Source organism: Typopeltis vanoorti, chromosome 15 (assembly GCF_054136105.1).
Source record: "Typopeltis vanoorti isolate ZY-2024b chromosome 15, IOZ_Tvanoo_1.0, whole genome shotgun sequence".
Lineage (NCBI taxonomy): Eukaryota > Metazoa > Arthropoda > Arachnida > Uropygi > Thelyphonidae > Typopeltis > Typopeltis vanoorti.
Window position 1 is genome coordinate 93,692,853 of NC_143563.1, and position 18,925 is coordinate 93,711,777.

Below are 18,925 nucleotides of genomic sequence, written 5' to 3' on the forward strand. Positions count from 1 at the left end.
GTTTCGCTGTTTATAACTTTTAGATATGCAAAAAAGCAAATTTTTGGCCATCAGTATAATTACTTAAAAGATCAGTTCTCTTAAAACAGTACTTCGAAGAATTGCCACAATTTCAAGAGGAAGATGAGGAGCCGAGAAGGAAGGCAGAAACAATAACAGCAATGCCACAAAAGAAAACAATGGCTCTGATGATTTTACCGAAGAGAGAATAAATAACATAAATGACACAGAGTGACTTGCGTTGTATTTTTTTATTATAAAAAATTATAAGTTTTATTATGAAATTATTTCTATCTGAATGGCTATAAAAAGCTTGAAGAATTTATTTATTTTTAATTGTTATAAAAACCGGCGAATGTGAAGTTAGGAATATTTGGCAAAGCGAAAGCTCTCGCGCCTGGTTAGTAGAATGAAACGTTTGCACTCCCCGCTGAAGGCTGAATTGTGAATGTCTTTATGATGGTTATCGCCTTATGTGGGAGTTCCCGACCTTTTTTATAAAAGTTTTTCAGCTGAAAAGTTAGTTCGACTTACACGTTGGTAGTAGCAGGGTTTTAACTCCCGGAAATTCGAGTCTTTAGCTAAAGAGACAAATCACATACACGCACTTTACATTCCTAATCAATATTATTAATTAATGATACTTATATTATAGGTTTGTCATGCATTGGTTCATTCTTTCTATCCTAATTCGTACGGACTCATCAAATTCAAAGCATCTGCTTGGAGGAATTCCAAGAAATTGACCATCTGGCCGACTTGCCAAAATGTTTGAAAGTTACAGCAATTGCATGCATTTTTAGCTGTTTAGTTTCGGAATCACAATTGCTCTTAAAATGTCACCGTTTTAAATTTCTACGGCTTATTTCTTCCTATCAACAATCTTACATGGGTTAACAACCATTCATGCTTAAGCAATGAGAAAGAAAGAAAAAAATACAAAATCTTTCCTCTCCCATTCTGATTAAGTTTGCTGCACACATTCTTCTAGCAAATTCAGAAAGTTCAGGTTAGGTTTATTCTTTTTCAAAATATATTTCTTGTTCAGATATGTTTGAAATCTATTTGTGTATGTCAGCTTCATTATTAAATGGAATGTTGCATTCTAAATAGTCGCACTATGTCACTAATACCAAGAACTACTTCATATGAACTTGGAATTTACTAATAAAAGCTATTATATACACCATTCATAAGACAGAGGATTTAAGCATTTTGAAGGAATGGACTTAAGTTTACAAATTTTCATACCAAAGTTTGTTCTATTTTTACCATACAGCTATAACTCTCTCTCTCTATATATATGTAATATGTAATAAATTTTTTAACTTGGGGATATTGTATATTAGGATATTAGGATAACCAAGTAATTTTATAAATTTGGTTATTTTAACTCCTAATCCCAATATGCAAACAATTAAGTTTGCGCCTGAAAAAAGTTCAAGTCTAAAGATGTTCCAACACCAGGGCAACTCATTGTAAAGGTGGATAAAGCTCTGATCACTATTCTTAGTATTTTCCCATAATGTAAAGCACATCTCACTAGAAGATGTATACTGCAATGCATGGGTGGGGTCACTAGCCAGGCCGGTTTCAACCTTTTTTGAGGTTTTCTCAGTGAGTAGCTAGACCCTAAATATATATACCAAGGTTTTAGTAATACGGAGCCTTATCACCTTTACCTATAGAAGTTGCAACAAGGTGTTTTTATTTTTAATAAAAATCTCTGGAGGAGATATAGATGTAATAAATGTTTTAACTTGAGGATATTGTATATTAGGATAACCAAGTAATTTTATAAACTTGGTTATTTTAACTCCTAATCCCAAGTATGCAAACAATTAATACTTATTAATTAATACTTAATAATTATATATATATTTAAATTTGGTTCAGCACATTACGAAGTTCTTCCATATCAAGTGGATCTCTTTCAGTATTTACTTCTACTTTGGTTGTTTTTAAAACTTTTGGAGCATAATTGCGTATGGTATTCAGTCTATCGACGTTTATTTATGATATCTGACTTTACCGTAGTTATCTTCATTATTAATGATAATATCTGTACGAAGATTCCTAATTTTTTGTGTATATTTTTCTATCATTATACACTTTGCTGTCGCGTTTTTCTTTTGCTGTAGTCATTCATAATTTTTTAAAATATATTTTTTTCAATGTCTTTATACTAAATTTTCAAACCATTTTCCTTGATGTTTTATTACCTAACATTTCATTATCTGCTTGGTTAATAATTTTTATATATTTTTTTCCGTTCATCTTCTTTGGTAATAGTTTATATATCTATTCATCTTTTTTAATATTTGTCTTTTCTGTAATCGATATTTTGTTATTTGTTGGTAAAAGTTTCAAAAATACATGAAAACTAAGAAGAGAAACAAATATTATTCTACAAAGAAATGGCTATACCCACATTAATATAAGATTGAGAAATATCGACCTCCCCACCTCGAAAAATTATTCTGAAATATTGCAGATTTCAGAATGAGACGGACAGAAAAACGAGGGAATGAATGAAAAAGATATTAAGAGGGGAGATAAAATCACACAAAAAAGCATTCATCTCTTTGTTCAAGGCGAAAGAGGAATGAGATGACCACATTGAAAGACAAAATTAATAAGAAGGAATGCGAGGATGAAAGTGAACTACAACAAAATTTGATAAATAAACAGAAGCGGAGAGAATGATGACACTCCGTAGAGAAATAAAGACAGGTCCAGGGAAACATTCGGAGAAGAAGTATTATGAAAGAAAGTGGAAGATACTAAGAAAAACAGCTAGTGATAAAGATAGCCAGAGAAAGATACATACATACAACATACATGAAAGAGATAGAAAGAGAAGGCATAATGAAAGACAGAAAGAAAAAAAGATCATCATCTAACTCTAAACATGTACCCTCAAGGGATGTACAGGGACATTACGAGAGTACTACATGAATAAATTACATGATTACCAACTTGCTATTGACAATTTTCCTGTAAATCAATCTGTTACTTTTTAGCACTCTTGCATTATCAGACCTTATATTTCTGTCTTCTAAGGCACTTTTCACCGTATCAATCAACCTATATCTTGGTCTTCCTCTGGGTCGTTTTGCTGCCAACCTGGCAGAGAACACTTGTTTTGCTAATCTTTCCTCCCCCATTCTGTTTAAGTGACCATATCATCTGAGATTAACTCTGCTAACACATTTTGGGATGCTAACGATCTCAAGTTCTTTCCTAACATTCTCGTTTTTAATACGATACTGCCATCGATGTCATCTGTTCACACCCCTAACTTTTCTCAGGACTCTCATATCTGCGGTCTTTAGTCTTTGGTCAAGTGTTTTACTTCTAACCCAGCTCTCAGATCCATAAGTTAAAATTGGTTTGAACACTGTCTTGTATACAGCTAATTTAGTGTTTTGGCTAATTTCACTCTTATTCCATATAAATTTATTCAGTTACTTCCTACCATACCAGCTTTGCTGATTCTGTTGTCTATTTCTATATTTAATTTACCATCTTCACTAAAAATCGTGCCTAAGTAGCTGAAATGTTTTACTTGTTCCACAGGGTCTCCATTCACAACAGAGTTGACATTTTCAATGATTCTGCCTATTTTCATTGTCTTTGTCTTTTTATTGCTGACCTTCATACCATATCTATTACAACAGTTATTCAATTTAGTCAGAGAATCTTGCAGACTTGTAGCGGATTTATTTAGAAGTATAACATCGTATGCATAAAGCAAAGAGCTGACTTTAACATCTCCAATTTTGATATCATGTTTAATACCACTTTCCTTCATAATGTGTGATCCATATAGATAATGAATAATAGAGGGGAATAATGTTCATCCTTGTCTCACACCAGATTTAACATTAAACCATCTTCCTGTACTTCCTTCAATTCTAACTGCTGACTTACAACTCAAATAAAGACGAAGTATTACTTGATATAATGTCCCATTCACACCATATAACTGTAGCGTATTGAATAGCTTCTCTCTTGGCATCTTGTCATATGCCTTTTCCAAATCGACAAAACTTAAATACAGATCTTTGTTATATTCCCATGCTTTCTCGACTATTTGTCGTAAAGTGAAGGTCTGATCCTGACAGCCTCTATTTGGCCTGAATCCAGCTCGTTCTTCACCAAGCTTCCCTTCCACAATTATTCTTAGCAATTTCTCAAGTTACTTGCACAAATCTTACCAGGAACACTCAGTCGCTAGATACCTCTGTAATTCTCACATTCAGTTTTATTTCTCTTTTTATATATGGGTACTCTGAGAGCTCTGCTCCAATCATCTTGAATTTTACCATCTGTCCAGGCCTTCTGAATCTATTCCTGCTGCCTTTCCACATTTCAGGCTTTTTCCTTCAAGTATGGATATGTATTCCTGACTGCATGCCTGGTCAGTGTTTTTTACCACTGTGTTGTCATCACTGCTTGTTTCATTTAGAAGTCTTTCAAAGTAATTACTTCAGATATGTAGAATATCTTTATTTTTAGTTTTCATTGTCACTTTGTCATCTTTAATTCTTTTTACAGCACTTTTTCCTCCATTTCCGAGTTTCTTCAACAATCTCAAGAATATCTTACCACCTTTTTGATATTTATTTTCTATGTTCTTGGCAAAGTCTTCAAATGACTTTTGTTTAGCCAGTTTCACACAGTGTTTAGCTTTCTTACATTTGTCTCTGTATTCTTTAAGAGTACAAGCTGACTTATTTGCCAGGAACGTTTAATATGCTTTTTTCTTTTCCTTCACTGCCTCTTTAACTTCCTGAGTCGACCATGGAGTTAGGATTTTTTTTATCCTTATAGACAAGCTCGCCACATGCATCTTTGGCTGAATCAATCAATTTTCTTCAGCATTTGTCACTGAATCTCCAAGGTTTGGTTCCTGTTCTCAAATGTTTCATTTTTTCTTCGATGATGTTTGTGTATTTCAGTTCACCTCTGAAAGCTTCTCAATTTTGATTCATTTTCAGACTTTCTTATTTATTCTTCTTTTCAATATGAAATTCAATTTTATACTGCTGAAAACTAAATAGAAATTACTTCGTATTTCCGTTTCAAGTTATCTGTATACCCCTTGGTCATGAGACGTTTCTTATTTGTTGTATCTTCTCTCCATGTGAATTTGTGCTCATTTTTATGTTGGCGCATGGTGTTTGTAATAATTAATCCATGTCATGAACAGAAATACAGCAGGCATTTCCTCTCAAACTCAGTTTTATTTCTCTTTTTATAGATGGGTACTATCAGAGCTCTGTCTGCTCCAATCGTTATTATTACCTTTGCACTTTTTCCCAAATATTCCCAAACATTTCTACATGTCTGATAGTCTCCTATTTTGCTGTTTAGATCTCCAACAAGGGCCAACTTTTCCTTTTTCATTGTGTCAGCTGCCTTCTCTAACGACTCAAAAAAAGTCCTTCATTTCTTCCTGGGGGGAGGGTCATAAGCACCAGATACAAAAAAAACAAAGAAAGAAAGAAACAGATACAGAAAGGAAACATACTGATAGGAAATTATTAGAGATAAATCGAAATCTAATGTAATAAAGAAGAAGATATGGAGGGAAGGTAAGAGAAAGAGAGAATAAACATGTTTGTAGTTTATTTTCTGAAACGAGAGAGAGAGAGAGAGAGAGAGAGATTCATTGAAAGAAAGTGGGAGAGATAAAGCTATTCACAGAGAATGACATATAGATAAAGAGTTTCATAGAGAATGTGTGTGTGTGTGTGTGTGTGTGTGTGTGTGTGTGTGTGTGTGTGTGTGTGTGTGTGTGTGTGTGTGTGTGTGTGTGTGTGTGTGTGTGTGTGTGTGTGTGTGTAAAAGAGAGAGGGAGAGAGAAAGAGTTTTTAGAGTCAGAAAGATAGGGACAGACTGAAGAAAAACGAAAATATTCAGATAAAGAGAGCAAAAGCTAGGGAAAGATAAAAATACGAAAGATATCAAGAGAGTATAATGAAAGACAGATAGAGAAAAAGGAGAGAGAGAAAGAAATTCAAACATAGCCGGAAGTCGAGATAATTATATAAAAATGAAGGATAAGTAAAGAAATCGACAGATATTGTTGAGAAAGAGAGAGAGAGAGAGAATGCTAGATATATTCATTGAGTGAAAGGAATGAGAGAAAGCCATATATTCACGACAATGTAGAATCATGTAAATAAATATCTCAAATGCTGAAAAATGCTAACCTGCATGTACATTTTTAAGTACTGTATGACAATTGTAAAGTAATTAAGAATTTAAATGCTGAACCATGAAACATGTTTAAAATATTATCATTAAGCACTTTCACGAAATATTCGGAAATCAAATCCATATAAGGAGAATTTATCAGGACTACGTGCATTATTATGTGACAAACTAGTTTGGCTTTAGTTTGTATTTTACAACCTAATTTTAAATTTGCACTTAATTTTATTTTCTTTCTTTTCACCCCTTCTGTTTTTGAGCAATTCATCTATTGTATTTTTGCTCCATTCATATTATTTTTGGATTAATCTTAGTTCAAACGTGCATCTCATTACATTAAGCGCTGCATAAAAATGTCTTTAATCTGTAGGTACTTATAAAAATTTATAGTAAAAATATATGAATTTATAGACCTAGATATTTTACATTAAAGACATTTTAACAAATGTAGCATTTCCTATACATGACAGTAGCACTTTATGCACAATATGGGTTGTATAAAAACTGACTACCTACAATGAATCATTATAAAGTTGTGATTCTGATGGAACAGATGGCAGTGAATTTGACAACATACATGACAAACATTCACTAATTTCTATCGTTAAACAGCCTTTGATGGAATTCTTAGACGATGTCCTGCCTGGTGTTGTAACTGGTAGGCTTTAAGGAGAATTTGAAATCCATATAATCAAGGTATAAATTGAGTGCTTGGTTTTCTAGGTTTTGCTTCTGGATGCATCATAAAAAACATGAGGAAATCCAGTACCAAAATAAGCACCATCTATAGTTTGAGAGCGATAAACTGTGGATGGTAAACATCTGCACATTTAGAGTAGTATAATTTGACTAGACCTTGTCCTAGGACATGTGATAATCCCATTGATTGCTTCTCACAATAGACTCGTGGGCAATATCCAGAATCCCCAGCTTTTTATTTCTCAAGCATCTTTTCAATACTAGATGTTAAAATATGCCTTGCATGGATAAGACTATATAACATCTTAGCTGTCTGTTCAAAGAGATCATTTTGATTTGGATTCTCACACTGGTCATCATCTTTGGCCAAATCCAAAATTAAATCTAAAGTGAGAAATGACTTCACTAAGACCTGTGAGATTAAATTTATCCTGAATATAATCTTCATCAACCTTACAAAAATATTCATTTCCTCGAAGAGTACAATACCAAGAAATCCAAGCACCTTCATCTGAAGAACTCATTGTAACTTTCTGTCCATCATAGTCTTTGCAAATACGTCTAAATCAAAAGTTAGCGCAAACTAGATTAGAAGCATGCCAAGCTTCTAATGCAGTACATGCTATGCAGACGTAAAAAACATATCATTGTTTACATGATTGTATAATTTGTTGAACACATTCGTTGTTGTATTTCATTCTTGTTTTTATTCCCACGTCTAATTGAAAAACGATTTTTTTATTTTTACTTTATCATAGAATTACCAACTCTACGAGCATGCGTACTAACGTCAGAATCATTCAGAGAAAGAGATTCATATAGAGAAAAAGAGGGAGGTAAAAGATAATGATACAAAATAAAATATAATAAACGAAAGAAAAATATAAGGAAGAGAGGGATAAAAACATTCGCAGAGAGAGAGAGAAATATGTTATCATATATATATATATATATATATATATATATATATATATATATATATATATATATATATATATATATATATATATATATATATATAAGTTGTCTTCGAGAGTGTTTTGGATTCTGTTCAGTATTATATAGTTCAGTGTTATATCACTGGAAATAAATGTGGATCCTACTTACATCCACATGATAAAAGAAATTAACAAAAATCAGACCACACAAATAACCCTATTTGATCAACCGATAAATGTAGATATAAAGAGAAGAGTCCGCCAAGGCGATGTGATCTCCCAAATCTATTTACCAGCACTTTAGAATACATTCTGAAAAAAATAGACTTCATCATCATCATCATGCATATCACGGATTTAGGCCTAGCGTGGCCTGTTCCAGAACGTCCTCTTAAACGATTCGACGATGACTTCTAAGCGTTTAAGAGGACGTTCTGGTTTTCTTTTTCCTAATGGCTTGTTTTGGTAATCTTTCTGTTTTCATTCTTTGAACGTGTTCCATCCATTTATGTTTATATTTTTTAATTTTTTCTATTACTAATTCCTGGTTTAATTCTTTCATAATTTCTTCGTTTCTTTTGTGATCAAATAGGGTATACTTTGCAGTTTTTCTCATAAACTTCATTTCTGCTGTTGTTAATCTTTGTTTGTCTTTTTATTTTATTGTCCAGATTTCGCTTCCATACATTAAAACTGGTAGGGCTAATGTATTGTATGCTTTTAGTCTGGTTTGCTTTTGAACTAGGTTTGGTTTAAATATAGAGTTAATTACACCTGTTATTTTTAAATATTTTGCAATTTTTACGTTTATATCTTTATCATTTTCATATGTGATCATACATCCTAGGTAGTTAAATGAATTCACCTGTCCTAAGATCTTGTTATCTACTACTATTTCAGTTCTTGCTGGATCTTGTCCTTTAAAGGCCATAGTTTTTGATTTTTCTGTTGATATTATCATACCATAATCTTTGGCTATCTCATTTAGATCTGAAGTACCTTTCTGTAAGTTATCTTCAGAATTTGTGATAATTATTTGGTATTCGGCAAAAAGGAGTGTGTATAAGTTCACAGTAGGAGAAAGTTTAATACCTTGATGGAAATTTTTATTCCATTTTATTATTATTTCATTTAAGTAGATATTAAAAAGAGTTGCTGAGAGGGGACATCCCTGTCGGACCCCTTGGCTTATCTCTCTCGTATATGATAGCTCGTGATTTAATCTTATTTGTATTTGATTATTTTCATATATACTTGTGATAGCTTTTAGGATATTATTTAGTATTTATCTTTCTTTTAATATGTTAAATAATATGTTTCTTTTAACTTTGTCAAATGCTTTTTCAAAATCTATAAATGCATTTTGTGTTTCTAAATTGTTTTCTCTTCTTTTCTCTATTATTAATTTTAGGCAAAAGGCTGGGTCTATACATGATCGTCCTTTTCTAAATCCATTCTGTACTTCTAAAATAAAGTTGTCGGAATATTTCATTAGTTTGCTATTTAAAATTTTGCTACATATTTTGTAACAGGAATTTAGTATACGGATACCTCTATAGTTTTTAAGGTCATCTCTACTACCTTTTTAAAGATAGGAATCACAATTGCTTTTTTCCATTCTATTGGGGGGATACCAGTTGAATAGATTTTATTTTAAAATAATAGGAGTCTTTCTTTGAATCTTGTTCCTGCATATTTATATAGTTCTGAACCTAGCTTATCTTCTCCAGGTGATTTTCAGTTTCTTGTTTCTTTCAGGCTGATTTCTAATTCTTCTTTAGTTATTTCCTTTTCATTTTCATTAAATGTTTGCCAGTTGTCTTTTTTTAAAATATTCATCTGTCCACAACTCTGTGTAGTAATTTAGAAATTCTTCTAATTTCAATTCAGTGTTTAATTTTATGTTTTCTTTGGTATCTGCATTTAAGTGTTTCAGAATCTTATATACATTGGGTCTTATTTTATATAAATCATGTTCTAAATTAGAAACAAATTTGTTCCATGATTCTCTATGTCTTTTTCTGACTTCTCTTTTAGCTATGGCTGTTATTCTTTTATATTCTATTTCATCTTCTAATCTTTTACTGCTTAACCATTTATGATAGGCTTCTTTCTTCATTTTGATTGTATCATCCCATGTCTTCAGTGTTTTCCTTTTATTGAATTTTTTGGTCTTTCCTAAGCATTCATTTGCTGCTGCATTTAGTATCGTTTTTATATTAAGCCATTCTATTTCTTCATTTTGTTTTATTTTATCTAGATATTGGTTAATTCTTTGTTCAATATAGCCATTGTACATTTGTGTCATTCAATAGTCTAGTTTTATAAACAAATGTTTCAATTTTTCAATTTTTCTTTCTGTTCTTGTTACTTGTAGCCATTTAGGTGGTAATCTTAATTTTATTTTAACAAGGAAGTGGTCACTGCTTATTTCATGGCTCTGTGAACGCTAACATCTAACGAAAACTTTGATGTCTTTTCATTTAAGATAAAATAATCTAATATTGATTTCCATCCTCTTGCTGCCCAAGTATATTTATGTATGTCTTTATGTTTATAGAAAGAATTCATTATTTTAGGTTATTATAAACTACAAAGTCAATCAATGTTTTGCTATTCCTGTTTAGAGTATTCCATATATTCCTATACTGTTATTAATTTTCGTGTTTCCAATTCTTGCATTTAAGTCTCCTGCTAAAATTACATAATCTGTTTTATTTATTTTATTATAAATATTTTGTAGCTGATTATAAAATGCAATATTATCCTGTTCACTTCCTTCTTCTGGGGCATATAAAACAATTATTGTTAAATAACCTCTATCTATTTTTATTCTAGCTGCTATTATTCTTTCATTCCATAATTTATAACGTTTTAACTGTTTTGAAAGGGAGTTATGAATCCAAATCGTGAACTCCTGCTTGTGCTCTTTGGTCTCTGTCGACTCCACTGTATATCACATTAAAATTTTCGGTTCTCACGGTTCCTTTTAATTTCTTTTTTGTTTCAGTGATTACTGCTATTTTAAAATTTCTTTCATTTAATATTTGGCCTAATTCTATTTCTTTGTATGATATTCCTCTTACATTCCAGTTTGCTATGTGTATTATATTTTGTCGTTTCCGTTTTCGTTTTACCTTTTCCATTCCAGGGTCATTTTCCATAGATTCATTGCGATTACCTTTTTCTGTCAGCTTAAAATAGAATTATGTTCTCCATGTCAGGTGACTAGCCTGACGATGGAAAAAAAATAGACCTAAACGGAGGAATAAGCATCGATGGTGAAAAACTACAAATCCTAATGTTTGCCGATGATCTAGTACTGATATCCCACAACCCCAAAGACCTAGAAGAAACTGGTGAAAAAAAATATATATATACAAACAGCAGTAAGATAGGCTTAGAAATGAAATCTAGAAAAAACAAAATGGATCAAAAACATCTACACAAGTGATAGTCACCTATGTATTGATAACATCCCTATAGAACAAGTTGACTCCTACAAATACTTAGGGCAAACAATAAAAATGAATAATGATTTATCTGAAGAACTAGCAAAAAGAAAGAAAGCTGCATGGCCATCATTCAACAGACTAAAAGAAACGCTTACTGATCCAAATCTTGACATCTCTGCGAAGGCAAAACTATTTAATAGTGACATTCTTCCATCATTCAAACATGGATCAGAAATATGGAACACGACAAGAAAAGAAGAAGAGACTCTCAGAATAACTCAGCGTGCAACAATAGAACGCAGGATTTGTAACATCAGCAGAATGGAACATGTTAGACACACGGAACTAAGAAAGAGATCAGGCATAAAAGATGTGGTAACTGCAGTATATGAAAGCAAGATGAGATGGGCAGGTCACATAGCTAGACTCTGGGATAACAGATGGACATATAGAATACTCAACTTGCAACCAAGAATAAAGAGAAAACCAGGAAGACCACCTACAAGATGGGAAGATCCACTAGTGAAATCTATGGGGATAACATGGAAGAGAGAGGTTCAAGATCGAGATCATTGGAGGCATCTTTGTGACCTGCACTCATGGAGAAATACTGAGTGAAACAGAGGTCCATCAAGGTATGTATTCATAAGATGTGAGAAACAGAAATATATTTCATAGAGAGGGGGGGGGGAGAGAGAGAGAGAGAGAGAGTGATTAAAAAGGGAGGAGAAATAGAAATATCAAGAGAAAAGATTGTTCCAAATACGTTTGAATGACAACTAGAATGTTTTAAAACGACAATATGGGTGAAAGAAAAAGCGAAATACGAAGGTTAACAATAAAAAAAAAGGATTTGACTCTTAACCAACAACAAGAATTAAGAATAAAGAGGAAATAAAAGAAAACTTCCACGGGTCTTCTTGTTCATTTCGATGTTCAGCCTCAGCTTTTATTTGAACTAATAAAAACCGATTCTCTTTATTTGTTTGAACTCGTTCTTCTACCCAGTACAACGTTTGTTTAACTTCGCTAAGTTTTCAAGAAAAAATTAGTTTCTTTCTTTCTTTTTTTTTTAAATTTTATATCTCATAAGTACAACAAAAACTTGAGAACTTTTTGCATTATTAATGTTGTTGCTGTTAAGGGTAAATTTCCTTTCATATTCCACCCTAATGTAATTCTTCCACTTCGAATGTACTGGTTTAAAAGCAATCTGAACCTGCCTATTCTAGATAGATAGAAAGAAAGATAAAAAAATATGCAAAAATGTTGAAGAAGGAATGTTGATACTGTGCGTGAGATGGATCACACACACACACACACACACACACACACATACAAACACAAAAGAAAGCTGAGGAAAAGAAAGAATGAAAAAAAATATTGAGAGACCGAATATTAAAATGAAAAAATGAAAATGAGAAAAATAATTGGAATTTGAAAACTGCTGAGAAAAAGAAGGAAAAACTGCTGGGAGAGAGATTATGAAGATAAAAAACTGTATGACAAGAAAGAAAATTTTCACATATGTTTTGAATAACAATTAAACTGGCAACAATGCAGTATAAGCTATGCAGACGTAAAAACATATCATTGTTTAGGTGATTGTATAATTTGTTGAACACATTCGTTGTTGTAGTCCATTATTGTTTTTATTCCCACGTCCAATTGAAAAACGATTCTTTTATTTTTACTTTACCATTGCTTTATAATAAATCTTTCTTTAAATATAAGTTAAAGAGTTCAACATCTGTAGTATTTCCTCTCGTTTATTTTATGTTATTTATTGACTGTGTTAGAGCCTCTGTAATCAGTATAGCATCGTCTTTTATTTTTACGATGTTGAATATTAACAAAAGAATGTATGTGCTCACTAATCAGCATCTTTATACTCATCCCGTGATCCAACAATGAACAGTTATCCACTTTCTTCTCTTTGGTGAAAAAAACTAAACCTGAAATTGTGGAGAATTCACCTCGGAAACGAATCTGCACACAATATTTTTTCTTCATTATTATGGAGAATTTCATTCAAGTGTTAAGTTCATTGTTGATGTTGCTTAGCAACTGAGAGCAGACGAATAATTACAGTTGGTCAATCTTCATGAAAAATGATGTAATGTATTAAAAATAATTCGCTACAATTTTATTTTATGATTTTCAGCTATTCACAACTTCCAGTTGTCATTCAGTACCGGAAAAGACCACAACCAGCGTAATTTAAAAACACTTTGTATTTTACAAATGAATTTAACTGAATAATAACGACAGAATAAATTAATATTTCGAATTTTGTGTCTTAGGAATGTAGGCATTATGAGAAAGAACAAAAACAAATAAAAATATATTTTTTTCTATAATTGGATCCATACCTTCCATGATACTCTAGCTTAAAATGTTGACCCCCAAATAATGGGTAACTTCTATTAGCTGTTTTCAACATTCAACTGAATCGATATTCAGTGCCGACATGTTGTACACAAGGAATAACTCAAAAACGACAAATATTTTCGCGAGTCAAAGATTACACGTTGTGAGTGACGCAACAATGGAAGTCCTGTTGAGTGATACGTCATAATAATGAACAATGACGTAACAATCGACGAAATAATCGTATGTTTCTGTGATTATATTTTTAAAACAATGTTCGTGATGGATTTTTTTTTTTTAAATTTCATGGATGTTCGTATGAGTGAACTATTTCAGTATTGCTAAATATTAAATGTTTTCTTTAAATTGAATAGTTCTTTCAGTAAGGATATTAAAAATATGCTTCGTATTTTTATTTGGGTGATAAAACACCACGTAAAGAATCTTCTCTCAACAAAGATGGCGATGAGATCAAAGAAAAAAAATCTGCTGTAGTTTGTTGCGAACGTTCACCTCCCAAAGAGCTTCCGCAGCGCCATCTTTACTTAAAGTTTGTTGAGATAACTGAAAGATCGAAGCAAGAATGGGGGAATATTTATTGACTTGCTAAACACGAAGCCATTCCACTAAGTACGAGTTTTTTTTTTTTTTTTTTATTAAGTCACTTGCTTTTATTTTAAAAACCTTATTTATTTACCTTACAGTTAAATTAAATAAACGAACGAAATTAAAGGGAAAATAGAACCCTTTGTTTTATTTTTCTTTTTTAATCATACAAATGCATTTATCTTTCTTAAGATAGGCGGACAAAATAAACTCCTGTGGGAAAGTCACATTTGCGTTCTAGCAAATGCTCTTTGAACTCTTTCTTGGAAATAGCACACGCACAAAAAAATTCCATTGCGGTATCTCCACTAACTCCTTCATTTGTAGCGTGTTCCTGAGAACTAATACCAGTTTCTTTTCACCTTAACATACAGCAGAAGAAATTGGTAAAAGGAGAGCATACGAGACAACCTTTTTTTAAAAGATCAATGGAAGTGAAGCAGCAGGAGAATGGACCTCTTCTAAACAGCATAAGAAAAGACTGTTGGGAACATTAGATGATGAATAAAGAAAAAGAAAAACGAAGCTAAAAGTAGGGCACACTCGGTCGCTAGAGAAAGGGTTCTATCGTAAAGGAATATAAAACTACTCGGGGGGGGGGGGGGGAGGCTCATGACTAGTAAAGGGAAGAGAATAAGGGAATGGACAGTTTGAGCGTGTGAGTGGTGACATCTCGATTTTTAAGTTTAGGGATTAAGGGATGATTTATTTATTTATTTTTTGTGGTGCAAAACCAGTCGACTTTTGTTAGTCTTCAACAAATTAAAAATAAAGACTTCTTTAGGATTGAATATTTTCTTGCCTTCCCAGGGAAAATTTGAATGGAAGTTTCCATTCCCATTTTCTTTGCGTCCTTAATAGTCTCTCACTGCCAAGTAACTTGGCTTCTTGGAAATCTAATTAGTGCTCTGATAGGGCAGTTAATTCTACCTGCACGTTAGATTTATGAATGTTAATTGAGTGTGTTCTTTTGGTTAATTTGCATATTTTGCAAGTTGAAAAACACGAGATCTACCGGTGGAAAAAGTCATCCGTATAAGACCGGCCAACCCACCTTCAATTGAAAAGTCGGTTATAATTATTCATCTAAGTATTTAAACATTAATGAGAGAGAGAGAGAAGCAGATTAGTAAAAAAAACCAAAAAAAAACCCAGAAATGCAGTCTTTATTTTCCGCTTTCTTCTGTGTCTAATCATTTGTTTCCATTAATTTTATTTTGGAACCTACTACCTGTGATTTAATTAATTAATTAAACCAGTATAGTTTGTCATTCACTATCCAAGCACTCCGTCATTGAAAATCTCAGTAATTCTTGAACGAACGTAAAGTAATTGAGTTTTACAAATAATTCTTCAAGATCATTACAGAAATTCAAGTCCTACCGTCATTTAGACGATCTATTTTAGGACGCATGTTTCTCTGGCTGTAACTTTCTAATACATTATCTTCTTCGATCAGCAAATTAACTGATGGAAAGCTACCAAAAAGACGGTTTCTTTGAAGTGAGGCAACCGACTTTATCCTTGGACGTTGCCTGTTTCCTTTCCCTTATTACTTCACCTTCAAACAGGAACTCAGACTGACTTCTCTAATTATAAAGCAAAGACCAAACTCATTGATCCTTTCCGGACTTGCTAACTCCTAATTGTTTTCTCATGTAGATGATTTTCATCCTAGCTACCCCCTTGTTTCACCTTCTTTGACTATTTTACTGGAAGATCTAGTCCATATAAATCCTTAACGTAAGCTGTGATTGCCAAATCCTCGGAGTCGTTTCATAAGCGCAATGAATATTTCTAATATGTATCAATCTTTGTAGAGAAGTTTCGCTTGTAAAGTATTTAAATAACATTCATTGGGTTAAAACGGTAACTTTTCATTCCCCCTTTCCATAATTTTGTATTATTAGAAATTCATTTAATAATTAGCGCTATTAAATATTGTTGCAATGTAAACAAGCAACTAATAATTTTGCTTTCATTCTTAGGAAATTGACCTTTATTGTTAGTACAAAGTAATAAATCAGAAAAAAAAACTTTTTTATGGTAATAGTAAATCGATGACCTTATAGTCCTTATAAGGACTGGCTTAAAGGGGCGAAGCAAGAATGCTTTTCATCTTCCCCGTTATCTGTAGAGGACAGTGTAGGGATAAGGTGTTTTTGAGCTATTAAATTAAAGCTCTGATCATGGCAGGAAGGTAACAGCAATAGCCGAGCCTCAGTTAGAACTTCATTGTCTACAGCATTACCATCCATTACCCTCCAAAGGGTATTTATTATTAATTAATCACCGCATCTCACGGTCGATTAACCCATCCTAAATCGATGATTAGATTAATAAAATTATTTATTTCTTCTTTATAGAAAAAATAAATTCCTGTTTGAATATCTAATATAAAATCAAGTTGAAATACTAAAATTTTTAATTAGAAATTAATTTTTGAATAAAACATTATTGTTTATAAATTATTTCATAGAAAATAATTAATTCTTTTATAAATTTATTTTATTACACGTTCTTTGTTGTCTTTTTGTGTTCCAATGCCTCGTTGTTATTATTATTATTGTTATTATTATTATTATTATTATTATGTGACACCTCCAGGGAGTCCAAGGACTCATTGAGTTTTATCTCCATAATTTAATTCATTAATTCTTTTAAAAACAAAATTCGAAATCTAATATCAGAGACATATTAAAAATATCATTCAAAACTTTTAACGGTAAAAATATCTGTTTAACCTTAAATAAATTCCCTCATCGCAAGCCTGTACCTGTCTAATTTTCAGCGGTTTCACAAATTACTATATTATCCAATTTTTTATAGCCCCCCCCCCCATAAGGGTGAATGCGGTGTAATTTTAGAGGTATTACCCTGATAGCGCGCGCGCGCCTTGTGTATGCTTTTTTTGAACCTAATAGACTCCCCATTTTTTCCCCTGCTATCAAGTCTGCAACACACACATATACATCGGATCGTTGTTCTTCCCAAGCTTTTTTTTTTATCCAAGTGGGTGCATTGTGAGGGTAGGGACCCCCCCCCCCCCCCCCCCAGAGATGACACGTGCACGAAGGGCCCCTTTTGTTATGACTCTTTTCAGTTTTGCTTCAGTGAACATGCCGTCACTTTATAGAGTTTTTTACGTGCAGGAAAAAAAGAGGGAGCCTCTCTAGGGGTTGGTAATTTTTGTGAAGGGTCAAGACCTTTGACAGAATGAAAGGGAAAAAAAAGTCGTGTCAAGTGAAATCAGGTGAATGGCTTAAAAAAAGTGGAATAATTTTGTGTCTAAAATGCCTGAAATAGCTACAGTAAGATAAGATAAAATAAATTGATATAAATTTATCGCCAATTCAGTCAGTTACCTTGGTCAGGTGATTAAACTTTTAACACTGCAGAATACTAAATACGATAATATATTTTAATTCGAAAATGTAATCTATTTGATCTTACTAATGTCTTCTAATTAATTTATTTACGTAGCTTCAGAAATAACAACACTAATAATCACAATTATAATTGTTTGACTGTCATTGTTTAAAACTATTCTTGTTCTTTGTTTTAAACAACAATGACGTTATGCAATCTACCTTAATTATGTAGAATTTTAAGTGTTGAATTAATATCAATTCAGTTGTGAGCTGTTGCTTTTCATTTAAAATTTTCCTGCTGTATTAATTACTGTAACAATCTTAACGCATCAAGAATCATTAAAATACAATTCATAATTGAAGCCAAGTGTGTTTGAGTCAATTCCTCTCTTTAATGAATGTGTTTATAACAAACAATTTATTAAGATGTTGAACAGATAAATATTTTTCAAAAATGCTGGACCTCTTTAGTATGAGTTATTATTTTTTTTTTTTCTTGCAGGTTCAAGCGGCTAAGAATACTGAATGTGAAGCACTTAAAGGAAATCTAGAATGTTCTTGAGATTCTTTTATAGTAAATAAAATTTTTACTAATTCCTGTATTCAGATGTGTCGAACCTTAAATAAACGATAAAGAAATTCTTTCCTTCTATCCATGATTATTATTGTATTCTATTGATATTATACCCGGTCTACAATAGATTGATACGAGGCTAAACATTTTCTCATTGAAATCCCGCAAACTCGCTGTGGCATTCTAAATTCACTCGTTGTTTCACTCTGATTTTAAATGTAAATATTAAGGAATCTATCTGCATGAAAAATATCCAATATCGCGAACAAACAGTTCAAGGAATGGATTTATTGATGTGTCCATAAACACGTCATATGCATTGCTATTCACAATGAAGATACTGATAAAAAAAAAGGCAGCATTAACTTCATACAATCATTAATGAATAAATCTAAAGATAGTTTAATTAATAACATTCAGCTAAACTGTGTTCTCTTGTATTCCATTTTAATTGTTTAGCCAACAATATTGTTGACTAGACAATATTGTTCGAACTACGTATATCATTGTTTGAATTTCATTAAATTGCTAATTTCAACAATGTCCTTTTGTCAATGCAAGTTCCCACATTTTTGCTCATTTCATTGTTTATTTTTTATTCTTTGAGTTTTACGCGTAAAATTTGATATGCGATTTTAAATTGCTCCATTGTATGATCAACATAAGAACTTAATTTAGATTCTTACTGCT

General features: G+C 32.1%; 1 long non-coding RNA gene and 1 pseudogene across 1 annotated transcript in view; one reads left to right on the forward strand and one right to left on the reverse strand.

The window, feature by feature from the left end:
• Positions 1-18,258, forward strand: part of LOC150098988 (uncharacterized) — a 188,820-nt gene extending 170,562 nt beyond the window's left edge. The window contains exon 4 of the long non-coding RNA XR_016549443.1: positions 18,164-18,258. This is a non-coding gene — a long non-coding RNA (uncharacterized LOC150098988). The remainder of the gene's footprint in view (positions 1-18,163) is intronic.
• Positions 6,827-7,445, reverse strand: LOC150098989 (casein kinase II subunit beta-like; annotated as a pseudogene).
• Positions 18,259-18,925: the final 667 nt, after the last annotated feature.